Here is a 16,817-nt window from a genome sequence, read left to right on the forward strand (position 1 = left end):
CAGCTCCAAGTGACCCCGTCTTGATGCCGGTATCGACGCCAGTGAGTAGTGAGTTCGGCTCCAGCTCCAAGCGACCCCGTCTCGACGCCACTGCTGATCGTATCGACGCGACACACTTCTCAACGCCGTGAGCGCTGCTCCGGCCCGACACCTCTCGACGCCGCTGCGGATCACCCTGAATCCGAGGCACGATCGACGCCGACCCTTCAACGCCGACCCCTCGACGCCGTGGATCATCGTTTTCTTCATTCCAAAGGTACTGTGTTTGTGGGGTCTGTTGCAACTCCAGGCTCGACGTAGCGCTCCTCGCGGTCGATGCCTAACCTTGGGAATATCGTAAACTCGACGTCGTGGGACTCCTGTGGGGGTCACATTGTTGCCAAGAACTGTGTTTTAAGACGAATACTTACTTTTGTTGCTAAAGAACTATTTCCTAAGAAGAAACTTTACCTGAACTATTATTTTTCCTTCCAAAGAGTATTTATTAAGATTGTGGTATATTTTTGTTGTTATTTGGTCTTGTGCTAAGCCTTTTATAAAATAGTATTTTTATAATAACTCCTGTGTTGTGTCCATTTGTAGTGCATTCACTTTATTACTGTATGTGGTCATAAGTGCTTAACACACTGCCTCTGAGATAAGCCTGTCTGCTCTGCCAAGCTACCAAGGGGGTGAGCAGGGGTTATCTGAGTGTGTAATCCCCTTGCCCTGACTAGAGAAGGTGGGTCCCTATTTGTCAGAAGTGTATACCTCTGCCAACTAGAGACTGCCGGTTCTAACAGAGGGAAGTTGCATTCAGGGCAGACAACATGGAGTTGTTATAGTGCTTTGTGAGGTCATGCACGTCATCCATGTTTGCAGGCGGCGGTAGGAAGATATTGCAGCGAGCTATAAGCTCATTGAAGTTTGAATTTCGGAGCGTTCTTTTCCAGTGTTTTTGTTTTACTGGTTGTGATCTTTTGGGGTTCCAATTTTCTAGGATACGGAAGGTGATCAGGTGATGGTCAGACCACTCACAGGGGAGGATAGATTTGAGCTGTATGGAGTTGGGATTGGAGATTATTAGATCGAGGGTCGATCCTAAATTGTGCGTGGATTTGTCACAGAATTGAGTCAGGCAGAGGTCAGTTAGGAGGTTTTTTAGACTGTTTACCGCCATGGTCATGTGGGACATTTCAGTGGAGATTGAAGTCCCCAAGGAAGATCTGGGGCAGTGTCATCCCTGATTGGAGGAGATGGTTTCCATAGTTTGTTCAATTAGAGGGAGGTTGCCACCTGGAGGGTGATAGAAGGTGTGCAGTTTGCATAAGGGTCTATGTTTGCTAGGGATGTCTATGGATAAATATTCACAGGATGAGAGATTTGCCGAAGGGGACTGTTTTGCTGAGAGAGAGTTGTGGTAGATACAGGCTATGCCACCACCCGTTTTCTTAACAAGATCGAGTCTGATAATGTTGCTGCTTGGATGGACTAGAATGTCAAGAGTGGGACCTGAGGAGTCAGTGAGCCAAGTTTCAGTGACGATAAGAGGTCTAGATCCTGGGCGAGGATGAAATCAGCAAGGTCTGTGGCATGTTTCACCGCTAATCTACAGTTGAGTAACATGAATTTCAGGTGCGGCTTGTGGTCAGTGACGGGCTGTGTAATGGGGATCTGCATGATGTTATTAATGTGTAAAGCATAGGCGTTGAGGCTGGGAGCTCTATGTGGGTTGGGGGTGATGCTTTGTATAGCCAGGTGCCATTGCAGAGGCAGTTTGAGCCGTTCCAGTGGGGACGGGGATGCCTGTAAGTGAGGAGTTGTAGGCTTGGAGGAGGGAGAGAATATCTGATTCAGATAGATTATTTTTGGATCTGGCGGGTCTAGATTGAGCGTTGGCGTAGGGAGTGGAAACCCAGTCTTGGCTTGGGGATTTCTGCCCAGCATCACTCGGTACCCTGGGGGAAGGAGATGGTATATAGGGGTGAGGCCTGATAAAATGCTGGGACCCCTGTGAATTCCTGTTGGAGGCGAGGTCAAGGGCCAGGGCTGAGGTAATGGTAAGAAGATTTTGAATGCCAGCTTTGAGATTTAGAAGTTCTCTGTTAATTTCTTTGAGCTTAGATGCAGGATCAGACTGTGGTTCATAGTTCTTGTGGAGGGAAGGAGGAGGGTTGTTCGCTAGGGTGGAGGTAGACGGGTCCCTGGAAAGGGGAGGATGAGGGAGGGGACGTCTCTTGCGGAGGATATCCATCTCTGCTGTGCTGGAGAACAAGGTAAAATAGCGCTCGAGTTGGCATGAGGCCGTGGTTTGGGTGAAGGGGGCAAAGGGTTTGAACGTTGAGGGTTAGAGAGTGAGCGGGTTTTTTTGGTGTTGCTGGGGACAAGGTGAAAAGTATTCAAGGAGGGATATGCGTGAGCCTGCTGTGTAAAGAGGGAATTATGTGGGAAAGAGCCGAGAGGGAGGGCCTGCTGTGGAGAGGGGGAGATATGTAGGAGAGAGCTAGGAGGAAGGGCCTGCTGTGGAGAGGGGGAGTTGTGTGGGAGAGAGCCAGGAGTGGGGGAAATGAAGTGGTGGTGATCGGAGCTTGGGATATCTTTTGCTCCAGTATTAAGGGAGTGGCTATGTTCCAGTCTGTGTCTTTGTGAGATGGTGGGTGAGTCTGTGGAGCCCAGATTTGGCGGAGCTGGGGCCCTATTTGTGTTATTGAATGTAGGCTTGGCGATCAATAGGTGGTTGCCGCAACTAAGAGAGAGATCTAGACGGTCCTGTGGCAAGGCTAGTGGAAGGACGCTCCTAGAGTGATTTAGAGTGTCTAGTGATTTTTTTAATGAAGGAGAATCAGTCATCAAATAGGCTCAGGCTCCGATCGGAGGCTTGAAATAGGATATTCCCATTGTTGTATATGGATATGGTAGCAATAGCACTGAAAGTGGGTAACGACTCAATTAAGAGTCTAATACTGGGAGGAAATTTCTTAGCTGAGACGATTCTGAGTAAACTTGGAATGCCGTTCTCCACTGCACTCTTCTTTTCGTATAGATCAGGTCATTAGTAATGGCTCCTTTTTGGACAGAAGTATGTGTCAGAGATAAGGGTTTCAGGATTGGCTTTGAGCAGTCTATGTTTCATAGATTTAGTCGTGTTTTTGGAGAGGTTGGTCGGATATTTGATTATGTAGCTGTTTATGCCTATCTTCTCAATTCTGGGGTCTCTACTGCATTGGGTGCTGGGGGGCATGGTGGAGACAGAAAGGGTTGTGATTATAAGCTGGGCGGAAGGAATGTATGGGTTACCCGAGTAGAGTCCTCACTGAAGGTGGGTCTAGTAAGGCGGGGTCAATAGCGGGCAATGTCATTGTAGGGTAAGAGGGTCTCCCCATGAGTGAGGTAGTTAGTGGACAGGAGGAACAGTGCTCTGTTCTTGCCATGTATGAATAACAGAAGCATAGCTAAGGTTGCTATGAGCATAGGGGGCGAGAGAGGGCTAGTGCCCATGCCAAGAGTGGCTAGTGAGAGTCGAGAAAAGTGTGGCTTGGTAGTCTGGGACAGGGGACAAGGAAGGGGGCACCAAGCGGGGGCCTCAATTCAGGTCTGAGAAGTTGTGTCGGGAGAGGAATTCAGTGAGAGGCCAATTTAGGTGGGGCAAGAATCATGCGAAGGTGGGCCTTTGGCCTGCCACAGGAAGTGAGGGGGAGCAGGATCAAGTAGGAACGAGTGAATGCTCGTCATTCCAGTGCCAAAGTGAGATAGCAAACAGATGGGCATGGAGAGGGCTCTGTGATCATAGTGGGATTGAATTGGCTGGTCCCTACTTTCGGGCGATAATAGGCCCTAGGCCTGCCACAAGGAGTGTTGACCTCAGCGGTCTTAGTGACCCAGAGTTATCTGCTACCAGACCAGGAGATGGAGGCCTCCAACGTTTTTGTTAGACTTGGGGGTCTCTAGTTGGCACAAGTATGCAATTGTGACAAATAGGGACCCTCGCCTCTAGTCAGGGTAAGGGGGTACACTCCTAAAATAACCCCTGCTCACCCCCTTGGTAGCTTGGCACGAGCAGACAGGCTTATCTCAGAGGCAGTGTGTAAAGCATTTGTGAACACATACAGTAATCAAGTGACAACACTACAGATGGACACCACACAGGTTTTATATAAAAAATAAGTATTCTTTATATAGATTTACCACAAGACCATTAAACTACAAAAATACACAATACTGTTACTCTAGATGGTAGAATTTTGCTTAGTTCTCTTTAGTTCTTAAATGCGACACTTTAAGTCAATGTACCTTTTAGATGTGACACGCAGGGCAACAAAAGTGTTGCAACGATGTTGATGCGTTGAAGATTTTGGTGCAAAGAAATAAAGAAGTGAAGATCTTCCAGATGCGGTACCCTTCTCCGATGTTGCGAGAAGACTCGACTCGATGCGTTGACTACTGCGGCGACATCCCTTTACGCGATGCGACGACAGCGGTCTTGACAGCGACACTCTTCTCCAACGTTGCGAGACGCTTCCGCTCGATGCAATGCTGCAGCGGCGACACCCCTTTACGCGATGCGACGACAACAGCTCCTACGGCGGCACGCTTCTCCGGGGTGCAAGGCGCTTTTCTTGATGCGATGCAATGCGACAACTACGATGGTTGCGATGGCGACACACTTCTTCCTCGATGCAAGACTCTTCTCTTGATGCGGTGCAATGCGTCAGCTACGATGGCTGTGATGGCGACACGCTTCTTCGGCGTTGCGAGACACTTCCTTGATGATGAGAGACGCTTCCGCTCGATGCGACAGCTGCAGCGGCGAAACACTTTACGCGATGCGACGACAACAGCTCCGATGGCGGCACGCTTCTCCTTCTTGAGTCGCGCCTCCAGCTCCTTGCGACACGCAGTCCCTCAGAAGGCAGGCACTTCCAAAGAACTCTAGGGAGCTGGGGGGTGAAGTCTGTTGTTTCTGAGACTTCAGCAGGAGGCAAGTTCTTTTCCAAGCCCTTCACAAGTTGAGCAAAAGCACACACAAAGTTCCATTCTCCTCTCTTTGGCAGTAGGCACCCCCTGGAGGCCAATCCACCAGTTTCAGGGATAGTCTCTCCTCAGTTTCTTCTTGGTTCCTCTCCTCAGCAGAGTTTCTTCTTGTTTCCCAAAGTGATCTAAATTCTTGGCATCAAGGTCCCAATACTTATACCCCAAAATCCTTTGTCCTCTGGGGGCAGAGGGGCCTTTGCCTTGTTCAAACCGGTTCTGGTCAGTCCTGGAGCACTTTGTTTACCTGACTCTTTCTTTCCTTTCAGAGTGCAGGGCAGAGACATCAGATGCACCACAGGAGGTGGAGCCAGCATTGTGGAGGGATGGCACAGCCCTATTCAGGTCCCAGGTGCAACTCCTCCCACCCATCTAGATGCAGACCTCTCTATTCACCACTGGGACACCTCACCCTGTCTCCTGGAATTCCCCAGCCCTGTCACTCAAACTCCAGACAGGGAATACACAGCCTAGCAGAGGCAGGTTTGAATGGTTAGACAAGAAAATGCTTACTTTCTAAAAGTAGCATTTTCAAACACAGAATGTTAAAACCAACTTCACTAAAAGATGTATTTTATCATTCAGGCATACTAAATTTGAATTTCTACCATGTTTCCTGAGTCAGTTAGGATTATAAGATGTAATAACCAAACTGCCCATTCTGGCCTATGGAGAACAGGTAGCCTTGCAACAGTGAAAAACGAAAATGGATGTAATTTGCTATTAGAACATACCACACACACCAGGGCATGTTCTACCTTATCCTTACAATGCACCCTGCCCTTGGGTCTACCATAGGGGTGTCTGATATGAAGAAAAGGGAAGGTTTAGGGACTGGCAAGTGGGTGCACTTTCCCAGTCAGCATGACAGTACCAGACTGCATGCAGGCTCTGCAATGGCAGACCTTAGACACATCTTTACAGGCTGTTTCTGTGGGTGGCACAACCAGTGCTGCAAGCCCACCAACAGCATTTGGATTCACAAGCCCTGGGCACTCCTGGTGCACTATACTAGGGTCTGACAGGTAAACCAAACCAACCAATCATGGAATCACAAATTATACATTAATTTACAATAGGGAGCACTTGCACTGTGGCACTGGACAGCAGTGGCACAGTGCCCTGAGCACTAACACCAGCAAAAACACATGAGGCAACAGTGAAAAATGGAATGGAGACCCACGCCAAGGTGCCAGGTCTAACAGTGGTATTTTATGATTTGTGTGCTGTTTGCTGGGTTGGCCTTCAGTAGTTTCTTCATTGCCAAGGAAAGGAGAAGGAATCTTTAAGGAACTTTCATCATCTTGCAGAATATTTCTCCAAGGGCTTGAACTTGTGCTTGCCTCCTGCTGAAGTCTCAGGACTACAAGACTTCACCACCAGCTCCCATCTGAATTTCCTTGCTGGTAATTCTGTCTGCAGAAGCCTGCGTGTCGCTGGGAGCTGGAAGAGCGACTCAACGAGAAGAAGCGTGTCGCCATATCAGCTGTGCCGTCGCATTGCCAGAGAAGCGTGTCGCCGCCACAGAGGCTGCCGCCGCATGACCACATCACCAGAGAAGCGTGTCTTCGCCGCAGGTTCTTGCCGTCGCATCACTGGAGGAGCATGTCACCACTGCAAGGGTCACTGTCGCATCACTGGAGGAGCGCGTCACAGGGCCTGTCACGGGTCAGCAGTTGTCGAGTCGCCGCACGGATGACTGGCGTGCACGCATCATCTTCACGTCGTCGCATCGCATCAAGGGCGCCACCTTATCGCATTGCACCGGATTGTCGCATCGCATCGAGGCGCCATCTTGCCTCATCGTAACCGGAACGCAGTACAAGAGTCAACGCATCACCTCCTCTCCGGTAAGGAACAAGACGCATCCCCTACTCCGCGCAAGCATTGAGCATTCGCCTCCCACAAGGCAAGAAACCAACGCATCAACCTCCCTGCGAACCTTTTGTTTGTTTTGCGTTACTCATCCAAGGTACTTTTGTGAGAAATGTGTCGCATTTATCATCAACTTGAACTACGTTACTTCTACCATCTTTAAGTCTAGTTTGAGTACAGTATTGTAGATTTCTGTCGTTTGTGGTCTTGTGTTAAGTCTATGTAAAGAATACTTATTTTTATAAAACCTGTGTGGTGTCCATCTGTAGTGTTTTCACTGTAATACTGTATGTGTTCATAAATGCTTTACACACTGCCTCTGAGATAATATATATATCTATATCTATATTCACTTAAAAAACCATAGGTTTCACACATGTTATAGTTAGCTGGACATTTCCCTCGTAAAAAACCAACTGAAATTCCCCCGTTATAGTCAGTGCAGGCAACTATAACTCACGCGACCGCAATCCTCTGCTGATGACGTCAGATATTACATCACTGATTAAATATGTGTCTTTCTGAAAAAGAAATATTTGTAATATATGTATAGCTAAAGATTAATGGAAGAAGACATGGGTAAATAGGTGTCTAAATACAGTGATGTAATATCTGACGTCATCAGCAGAGGATTGCGGTCGCGTGAGTTATAGTTGCCTGCACTAACTATAATGGGGGAATTTCATTGGTTTTTTACGAGGGAAATGTCCAGCTAACTATAACATGTGTGAAACCTATGGTTTTTTAAGTGAATTTGTACATTTTTTTAAATGCTAAGTTATGTATTTATTAATATATTTTTTTTCAGGTTCTTCACCGTGCGCACACAGTGCGCGCACCCCGCGCTTTTTCGAAAAATAAATAAATGTTTTTTTCATCCTTGGGGGTCCTTCAGTGACCCCCTGACAAATGCTAGGGGGTCAGGAACTGTCCACCCTGCCCCCTTTTCACATTCTCCACCTTTGTTTTTCACTGCCTCATACTGCGAGAGACAAAATGGCGGCCGACACTTCCTGATTTCGACAGACTGGAATGTTTACTGTCATATCACCACCAATCAGAATTACGCTCGCGCACGGTGCGCGCCTATAGATATATATGTACTTTTAACTGAAATTTTCTCAGGAACTACTGAACAGATATTCATAAGGCACATCCCTGACCTGAGGACTTTCTCTTTGCCAAATTTCAAATAATTCTGTTCAGCCGTTCGGGCTGTACCTTGGACTAAAGGTCCCTATGGAAAAATGCATGGGGAAAACGCGTTTTGGGACCCCCCTTTTTTCTCGGCCCCCGCTTGACTAATCACCCCGAGACGTTCAGGGTAGGAGCGGAGCAGAGCGCCCCACCTATTTTGAAAAATTTGCGAGGATTCGTCAACCAGCGCCAAAGTTATTCAAAATAGAATTTTCAGATTTCCTTTGGAAACACGGTCCTAACTATAACTATCTACTGGCGACCGCCAGTAGATAAAATATATATATATATATATATATATATATATATATATATATATATATATATATATATATAGAGCAACGCAGAGGCCCAATTCCAAGGTATTAACTTTATTTACAAAGGCGCAGCAGCATGTCATGCCTCCTTCTCTCCTTACGCGTTTCGGCGTTAGCCTTGTTCACAGGAAATAGAAGTCAATTGCAAAGTGCGTCGTGCGTGCTTTTAAAATTAGAGGTCACATGACTACCACAATACTGCATCTCCCACAGTGCATTTCACAAGTTAAAGTTTTCTTTTAGGAAGTCCATTGTACTTTTTGCACATTGCTCAATTATATCATTATGTAAAGTGCACTTGTGTTGATGTTTTAAATCCAAATGGAAAATAGTCACGGAAGTTTTCATTTAATGTGGAGCATGACCCACTCGCTCACACAAGCCTACCGAGGAAAGGAATGCTAAATAGCGAAAATGTGTGGGCTGAGGAAGGGATTCGGCGGGGAGGATGTCCCACGCCGATCGTTCCAAAGGTATGCACTCTGTTTGAAGGCAGTTAAAGGAATCGGACATTAGTCGGATTTGAAATGAAAACTTCCGTGACTATTTTCCATTTGGATTTAAAACACCAACACAAGTGCACTTTACATAATGATATAATTGAGCAATGTGCAAAAAGTACAATGGACTTCCTAAAAGAAAACTTTAACTTGTGAAATGCACTGTGGGAGATGCAGTATTGTGGTAGTCACGTGACCTCTAATTTTAAAAGCACGCACGACGCACTTTGCAATTGACTTCTATTTCCTGTGAACAAGGCTAACGCCGAAACGCGTAAGGAGAGAAGGAGGCATGACATGCTGCTGCGCCTTTGTAAATAAAGTTAATACCTTGGAATTGGGCCTCTGCGTTGCTCTGTTGGATTGTTGGGCTTCTCCGTGCCCAATGTTTTCAGAGGCCGCCCTGTAGGGTCGGGGGCTCCAGTGCTCGGAGGACGTGTTTGGTAACTAATGTGGAGCATGACCCACTCGCTCACACAAGCCTACCGAGGAAAGGAATGCTAAATAGCGAAAATGTGTGGGCTGAGGAAGGGATTCGGCGGGGAGGATGTCCCACGCCGATCGTTCCAAAGGTATGCACTCTGTTTGAAGGCAGTTAAAGGAATCGGACATTAGTCGGATTTGAAATGAAAACTTCCGTGACTATTTTCCATTTGGATTTAAAACACCAACACAAGTGCACTTTACATAATGATATAATTGAGCAATGTGCAAAAAGTACAATGGACTTCCTAAAAGAAAACTTTAACTTGTGAAATGCACTGTGGGAGATGCAGTATTGTGGTAGTCACGTGACCTCTAATTTTAAAAGCACGCACGACGCACTTTGCAATTGACTTCTATTTCCTGTGAACAAGGCTAACGCCGAAACGCGTAAGGAGAGAAGGAGGCATGACATGCTGCTGCGCCTTTGTAAATAAAGTTAATACCTTGGAATTGGGCCTCTGCGTTGCTCTGTTGGATTGTTGGGCTTCTCCGTGCCCAATGTTTTCAGAGGCCGCCCTGTAGGGTCGGGGGCTCCAGTGCTCGGAGGACGTGTTTGGTGATATATATATATATATATATATATATATGTATATATATATATATATATATATATAGATATATATATATATATATATATAGATAGATATATATATATAGATATATATTACGAGTATTCCTCCGCTGACTTTCATCCAACGGCTCTCCCAAAGGATGGACACAGACCCGAAAATATGTGCAAGATTTTCTTTTTATTCCATTGTCGCCATAACGCGTTTCGGCTCGCCTGAGCCTTGATCACATGACAGTGGCATATGGAGATAACTCCCTTTTTAAAGTGACAGTGCAACAGTAATCACGATCACGTGACAAGCATGGCGCGTAGATTATCCATGAACATAGACAAAAGCTTAACCAAAGCAGAATATGATTAAAACATTTGATGCAGTTCGTGTGTCACAATTACAAAATAATGTCCATTTGTTTTTCACATAGTCGAATAAACATTGCTTGATACATCTCGGTAAAATACCGTCATTCGGTTCATGATAATAATCATTTGCCTGTGCTTGCCAAGGTATAAGAGTCTGATATACATGTACATATTTTTTCTTTTGTTCTGATACATGAATCGTGATACGTTATTTTAAAAGCAAAAATAATAAAAGTATAAATATTATTTCTGTACAAGTGCAAAGTGTAAATAAAACCCATATGTGTGCAAATACAACCTAAAAACAATATATTTGTATAAATCTTGTTTCAGCAATTTGTGGGACCATATTTGAGAATTGAAAGTGATGTTTGTGGAAAGTACATGTAGGTTATGTTTCATTGTACTATTATGAGAGCTAATGTGTCCTCTGTATAAGTGGCGGGATTCAAACAATGCCACGGGTTTATAGTTAGAATAATCATCGAATTATGCTGGTAAAATACCTGGACCTCTATTGATGTATAATAACATTCATTTTAAATATTCAGGTAGTTTTAAATCATGGTTATCATTTTTATATATAGTATCTCAGTCTTCAATAAATGAACGAACAAACGAACAAACCGACCGCACCTGTAAAGTGCATAAATGCCAGTGCAATATAGTGTGTGCAAAAAATGCCAATAAATAAATTAAAAGGTACTTGGACCTTCAAAAATGTATCTATCGACCTATCTATATAGTCTTTCGTCTAGATAGGCACCACTGAAGACAAATGTGTTCTAACCACTTTAAATACCTTAAAATTTAATTTACTAGGTGTCGATAAGAACATATTATAAAAATGAATAAATAGTAAGATATCATATTTATAAAATTACCTAAAAGAATCTTTAGTAAAACATGATGTAACCAATGATTAAAATTCAATGATTTAAAATTCTACAAGGCAGTGTGGTAAAAGTTCGAGAGCTAAACATTGCATGTGGTTGATTTCTACTCTCTCTAAGGACAATCAGGTCTATTGTATCAAATCAAATCAAACATGTGTAAAGGTCTTCTGTAGCGTTGAGACCCGCAGGATGCTTTGTGTCCAGTTGTAGAATGTACCGTGTTTTTCCAATTTTCCTAATTTATTCTCACGGTCACCACCTCTCCTGCTAGGTGGAATTGAATCTATGACATAATATTTAAGGAAATGGTTATCAGATTTGTGTTTTTCCCTAAAATGCCTTGTGACGGGGTATGTGTTGTCCTGATTCGTGATAGCCCTTAGATGCTGAAGGATACGTTTAAAAACGGGTAATTTTGTGCTGCCTATGTATCGTAAATTACATGGGCACGAGAGGACATAGACAGCATACTCTGTTTTGCAAGTTAAGAATTTAGTGATAGTGTGGTTGTAATCACTAAAAGGGGTTTTGTATGTACTAGTATTGACTCCCTGATTGCATGCCTTACACGTTTTACATCTGAAGAATCCTTTAACTGATTGTATCCAACTGCTGTTGCTAATCACTTCTGGACTGGTGTGGACTAATAAATCTCTCATTGAGGGTGCCTTGCTGTAAGTGATGGACACCCTCTGCGGTAGCAGGGGTCCTATCACTGGGTCACTAAGTGCCAGTGGCCAATTTCGTTGTATGATTTTATTTAGACTTTTATGTTGTTGACTATACTGTGTTATCAGTCTAAATTCCTCTTTCGAGTTTGAATTGTCTGAATTGTCCTGGGATACGTTGTTCGCTTTCCTAGAGTTGTCAAACGATTTCTTATCAACTTTTTTATCTTTGATTGCTTCCTCCCTACTGCAGGACATAGATAAATATATATATACATATCAGTTCAATTATATCCCTGGCAGGGCTGCCTCCTCGCAGCCTCTGATCAGATAACACAAATACGGACCAACTTCTTAGTGCCAAAGGTTTTAATCGCTCAACTGCAACGATGTCGTCATAACGTTTCGGCTCTCCCTGAGCCTTGATCACATGACAACAAGTAAATACACATCACTTCCTTAAATAGGAAGAACGATACTCGGCACGTGATGTGGTTTAAACATGGAAAGAGAAAGCAGACTCATGTAATGTAGTCCAATTCAAGACATATGCTTAATATACAAGTATATACTCAACAAAAATTTGCATTGTATATATTATAGTCTTGTCATTCGTAAAAGCACATATTAATTGGTAAAATACCCACAAGAGTTTGTATCCTAATAGAGTTTGCATAATCAAATAGCAGGATGAATCCCAAATAACACTCCAAAAACTCCATGTATCATGGTCCTACAAACCCATCTGATTACAGATCCCTGTAATTGTGCACGAATATGAGGAAGTGTGCTGAGTGCAAATAAATGCCAATAAATTAACATTGTATCCAATAATTTAACACTCAATCATTAAGCATATAAATAACCTGTAAAATATATAAAAAATACAAAAATACATTTGTAAACAGTAACGACGCAGTTCAAACAAAGTGCAATGAGAGTGCAAGTAGGGAAGAACAACTGCTGCTGTTCCCAGCTGCAGATACCTTATTTCCCAACCTATAACCATCTCTCCCTGTCTGTGCTCTCATAATATAGCATAAATAGCTGATGGTACGATATATGGTAACACAGACTGTTATCCAGGGATATTGGAAATTAGTATGTCCATACCAATGTTTACCCAATTAAGACAATAGTTTAACCCCAAATGATAGGGGTGCTTCATGAGGGTCATTTGATGGGGCTACAATAATTTAGGAGGGGTAGAGTATGTTACAATACATGGTTCAATGCAAACGCCCATTAGAGCCGCATATGTATATGATAACAGTACGGTGTACAGTCTACTTAAACATTCATAACGCTGGCTTAATAGATTTCATGATTGGTGACTATTTATTACACTAAAACAATAAATAGAATACAAAAAGGTTAAAATAGAATCCCATATTGATATAAAAACCTCTTGATAAAAACCACTAATGGGTTGGTTAGATACCAATCATGTAACCAGACTTGATATGCATCGATACTGTTGATTACCCTCCATAGCACATAAAAATATATAAAGAGAATGGTTTTAATGTAAAATGGTGTGCAAATCCTCTGTGACATTGAGACCAACCGGGGATTTAGAGTCTAGTTGGAGTATATATTTAGTTTCCAACTGTCTTAGCTTTGCTTCTCTATTCCCCCCGCGTCTACTAGGTGGCATCGAGTCAATAACAAAAAAAGTTAAGTCCTTGTTATTACTACGGTGTACATCTTTGAAGTGTCACGCCTCTGGGTAGGTGTTGTCTTGGTTCGTGATGGCCCTCAGGTGCTGAAGGATGCGTTTATGTACCTCCAGCTTGGTACTTCCTACATATCTGAGTGCACACGTACATTGGAGCACATATATAGCGTATTCAGTTTTACATGTTAAAACCTTCTCAATATTGTATTTTCTGTCACTAAAACCATCTTTAAAATATTTAGTATTGACCCCATGTGTGCAAGCTTTGCACGTTTTGCATCTGAAAAAAACCCCATTTAATTGGAGCCAACTAGAGTTTTTTCCATTATTTCAGGATTGGTGTCGACTATGTGGTCTTTCAAAGAAGATGCCCGACTGAATGTTAAAGTAGCTCTACGAGGTAAAGTCGGGCCTAATATGGGGTCACTTGAAAGGATGGGCCAATTCCGATTAAATATACGATAAATATCAGAGTGTTGTTTGCTGTACTCTGTTATAATCCTGAAGTCATTTTGAGGTTCAGAATTGGATTGACTAGTTGACTGAATATTCATCGTGGTGTCATACTTGTTGAGTAACTCCTGTCTAGATTTAGTTTGAGACCTACTGATGGCCCCTTCAATGGTTTTAATGGGGTAGCCACGTTGAAGGAATCTGATCTTACTTGCTGCTTGGGCCGCCTCCAATTCTATTTGATTACTACAGACCCTGCGAATCCGAAGCATCTCACCATAAGGTATGCTGGTGATAAGGTGCTGGGGGTGTGCACTGGCAGCGTGCAGAATAGTATTGCCTGCTGTTTCCTTTCTATATAGTTTGGTTTCAATAGCCCCATTCAGGATATATACTTCAGTGTCCAAAAATGTGACATTGGTCTGACTCAAACTGACTGTAAAATTAAGATTGTATACATATATATATTCACTGAAAAAACCATAGGTTTCACACATGTTATAGTTAGCTGGACATTTTATTGATAAAAAACCAATGAAATTCCCCCGTTATAGTTAGTGCAGGCAACTATAACTCACGCGACCGCAATCTTCTGCTGATGCTAATACTGTATTTAGACACTTATTTGCCCATGTCTTCTTCCATTAAATTTTAGCTATACATATATTACAAATATTTTTTTTTCATAAAGACACATATGTCATCAGCAGAAGATTGCGGTCGCGTCAGTTATAGTTGCCTGCACTAACTATAACGGGGGAATTTCATTGGTTTTTTATCAATAAAATGTCCAGCTAACTATAACATGTGTGAAACCTATGGTTTTTTCAGTGAATTTGCAAGGTTTTTTAAATGCTAATTCCTAACTATAACGTGTGTGAAACCTATGGTTTTTTCAGTGAATTTGTACATTTTTTTAAATGCTAAGTTACTTTACGCCATTCGTGGCGTGCGCGCCCAGTTAACGCAGTTCGTTCCGTGCGCGCACGGTGCGCTTCACGCACCGTGTGCGCACAGTGAGCACGCGGTGCGCTTCGCGCACCGCGCGCCCACTTTACACAGTTAGTGCCGTGCACGCACGGTGGTTGTGCCCACGTTATGCGGGATGGGCCATGTACGCACGATGCGCTTCGCGCACCGTGCGCACATGGGGGACATATTATGCGCATCTTTGTGAAATTTATTCTTTGTTTATTTCTTACCTGTAATAAGCCATGCACAAATGGTGCCCTTCAGGTAACATTTGCACACGGGGTGGGGAGGGTGTGGATAATTTTTTTTTAAAAAATGTTTTTTACCGTACGCGTACGGTAAGCGTAATCGGCGATTTTCCGAAAAAAAAAAATTTTTTTTTTTGGGCTTGGGGGTTGTTTGGGGACCCCTATATCAATGCTGGGTGGTTAGGATCTCAAGAAACTGCCTCTTTAGACATTTTTTGGCATCGTTTTTGCTGCCCAACTCAGAGAGCGAGAGAGAAAATGGCGGCCGCCGCTTCCTGGTTTCGACCGATTCGAATGTTTACTAAGATCTAACAGCCAATCAAAATCGCGCTCGCGCACGCCACCGTACGCGTACGGTAAGCGCACCGTAAGCGCACTGTAAGCTGGCTCAGATATATATATTGATTTAAAGGCTATTTTCTCTGAATCTACTGAACAGATTTACACCAAACCTACAAAAGGCACTTCCTTGACCTGAGGACTACCTCTCTGCCAAATTTCAAGTAATTCTGTTCAGCCGTTCGGGCTGTAGCTGTGTCTAAAGGTCCTATGGAAAAATGCATGGGAAAAACGCGTTTTGGGACCCCCCTTTTATCTCAGCCCCCGCTTGACGAATCCCCCCGAGACTTTCAGGGTAGGAGCGGAGCGTAGCGCCCCACCTATTTTGAAAAATTTGCGAGGATTCGTCGACCGGCGCCAAAGTTATTCAAAATAGAATGTTGCGGATTTCCTATGGAAACGTGGTCCTAACTATAACTACCTACTGGCGACCGCCAGTAGGTAATATATATATATATATATACATATACATATATATATATATATATGAACAGCAGGATCCCAAGGTAAAACCACACTGGGTCAAACACTGGCACAGACTCCTTTAAAGATGCAAAAAAGATTAAGTTCAATGCAGATACATTTCAAGATGACGGGTTTCAACCGCAATCCTGCGGGGCTTTGATCATTTAGTGTGCTACAGTGAATGACAGGGTATATATACAAATAGAGGGCTGGTAGTGACTCTTCTATTTTTACATACAGTTAACATTCTGACGTTGGGTTCACGGCATGCTGAAAATCAGGTGAGTCATATATATATATATACATACATATTAGTCAAGGTACAAACATGTGGAGTTATATATAGCAAACATTTGCTTAACTATAGAAACGTACCTTCGTAATATTTTTGTCCTCGATATTCTTGACACAATAATTTGTCCACACAACATTTTTCCTACGATACTTTGTTTGCAACCAAAACGTCTCACAAAAAAACTGGAAGGTTCCTTCAAGTGTCAGACCCCTACAAAAACACACCCTGTACTTCATCACCTAACCCCCTCTGCAAACCATAAATCATTTTGTACCATGAAGTGATGACCTATTTTCTTTATATCTCATCCAGTGACTGATTCTTCTGGTTCATGGCCCCAGCCATCTGGAACAATAGAGTGCTACTAACAATAACAGCAAGCATCTTTTAAAAGCATGGAAAACCCACCTGTTCCCCACCACCCTAACATCTAAACAGAGGTCCATATTTATCAAGGGTTGCATTGCTTTTGTACCATGCAATGGGTGCA

Source organism: Triturus cristatus, chromosome 3_1 (assembly GCF_964204655.1).
Source record: "Triturus cristatus chromosome 3_1, aTriCri1.1, whole genome shotgun sequence".
NCBI lineage: Eukaryota > Metazoa > Chordata > Amphibia > Caudata > Salamandridae > Triturus > Triturus cristatus.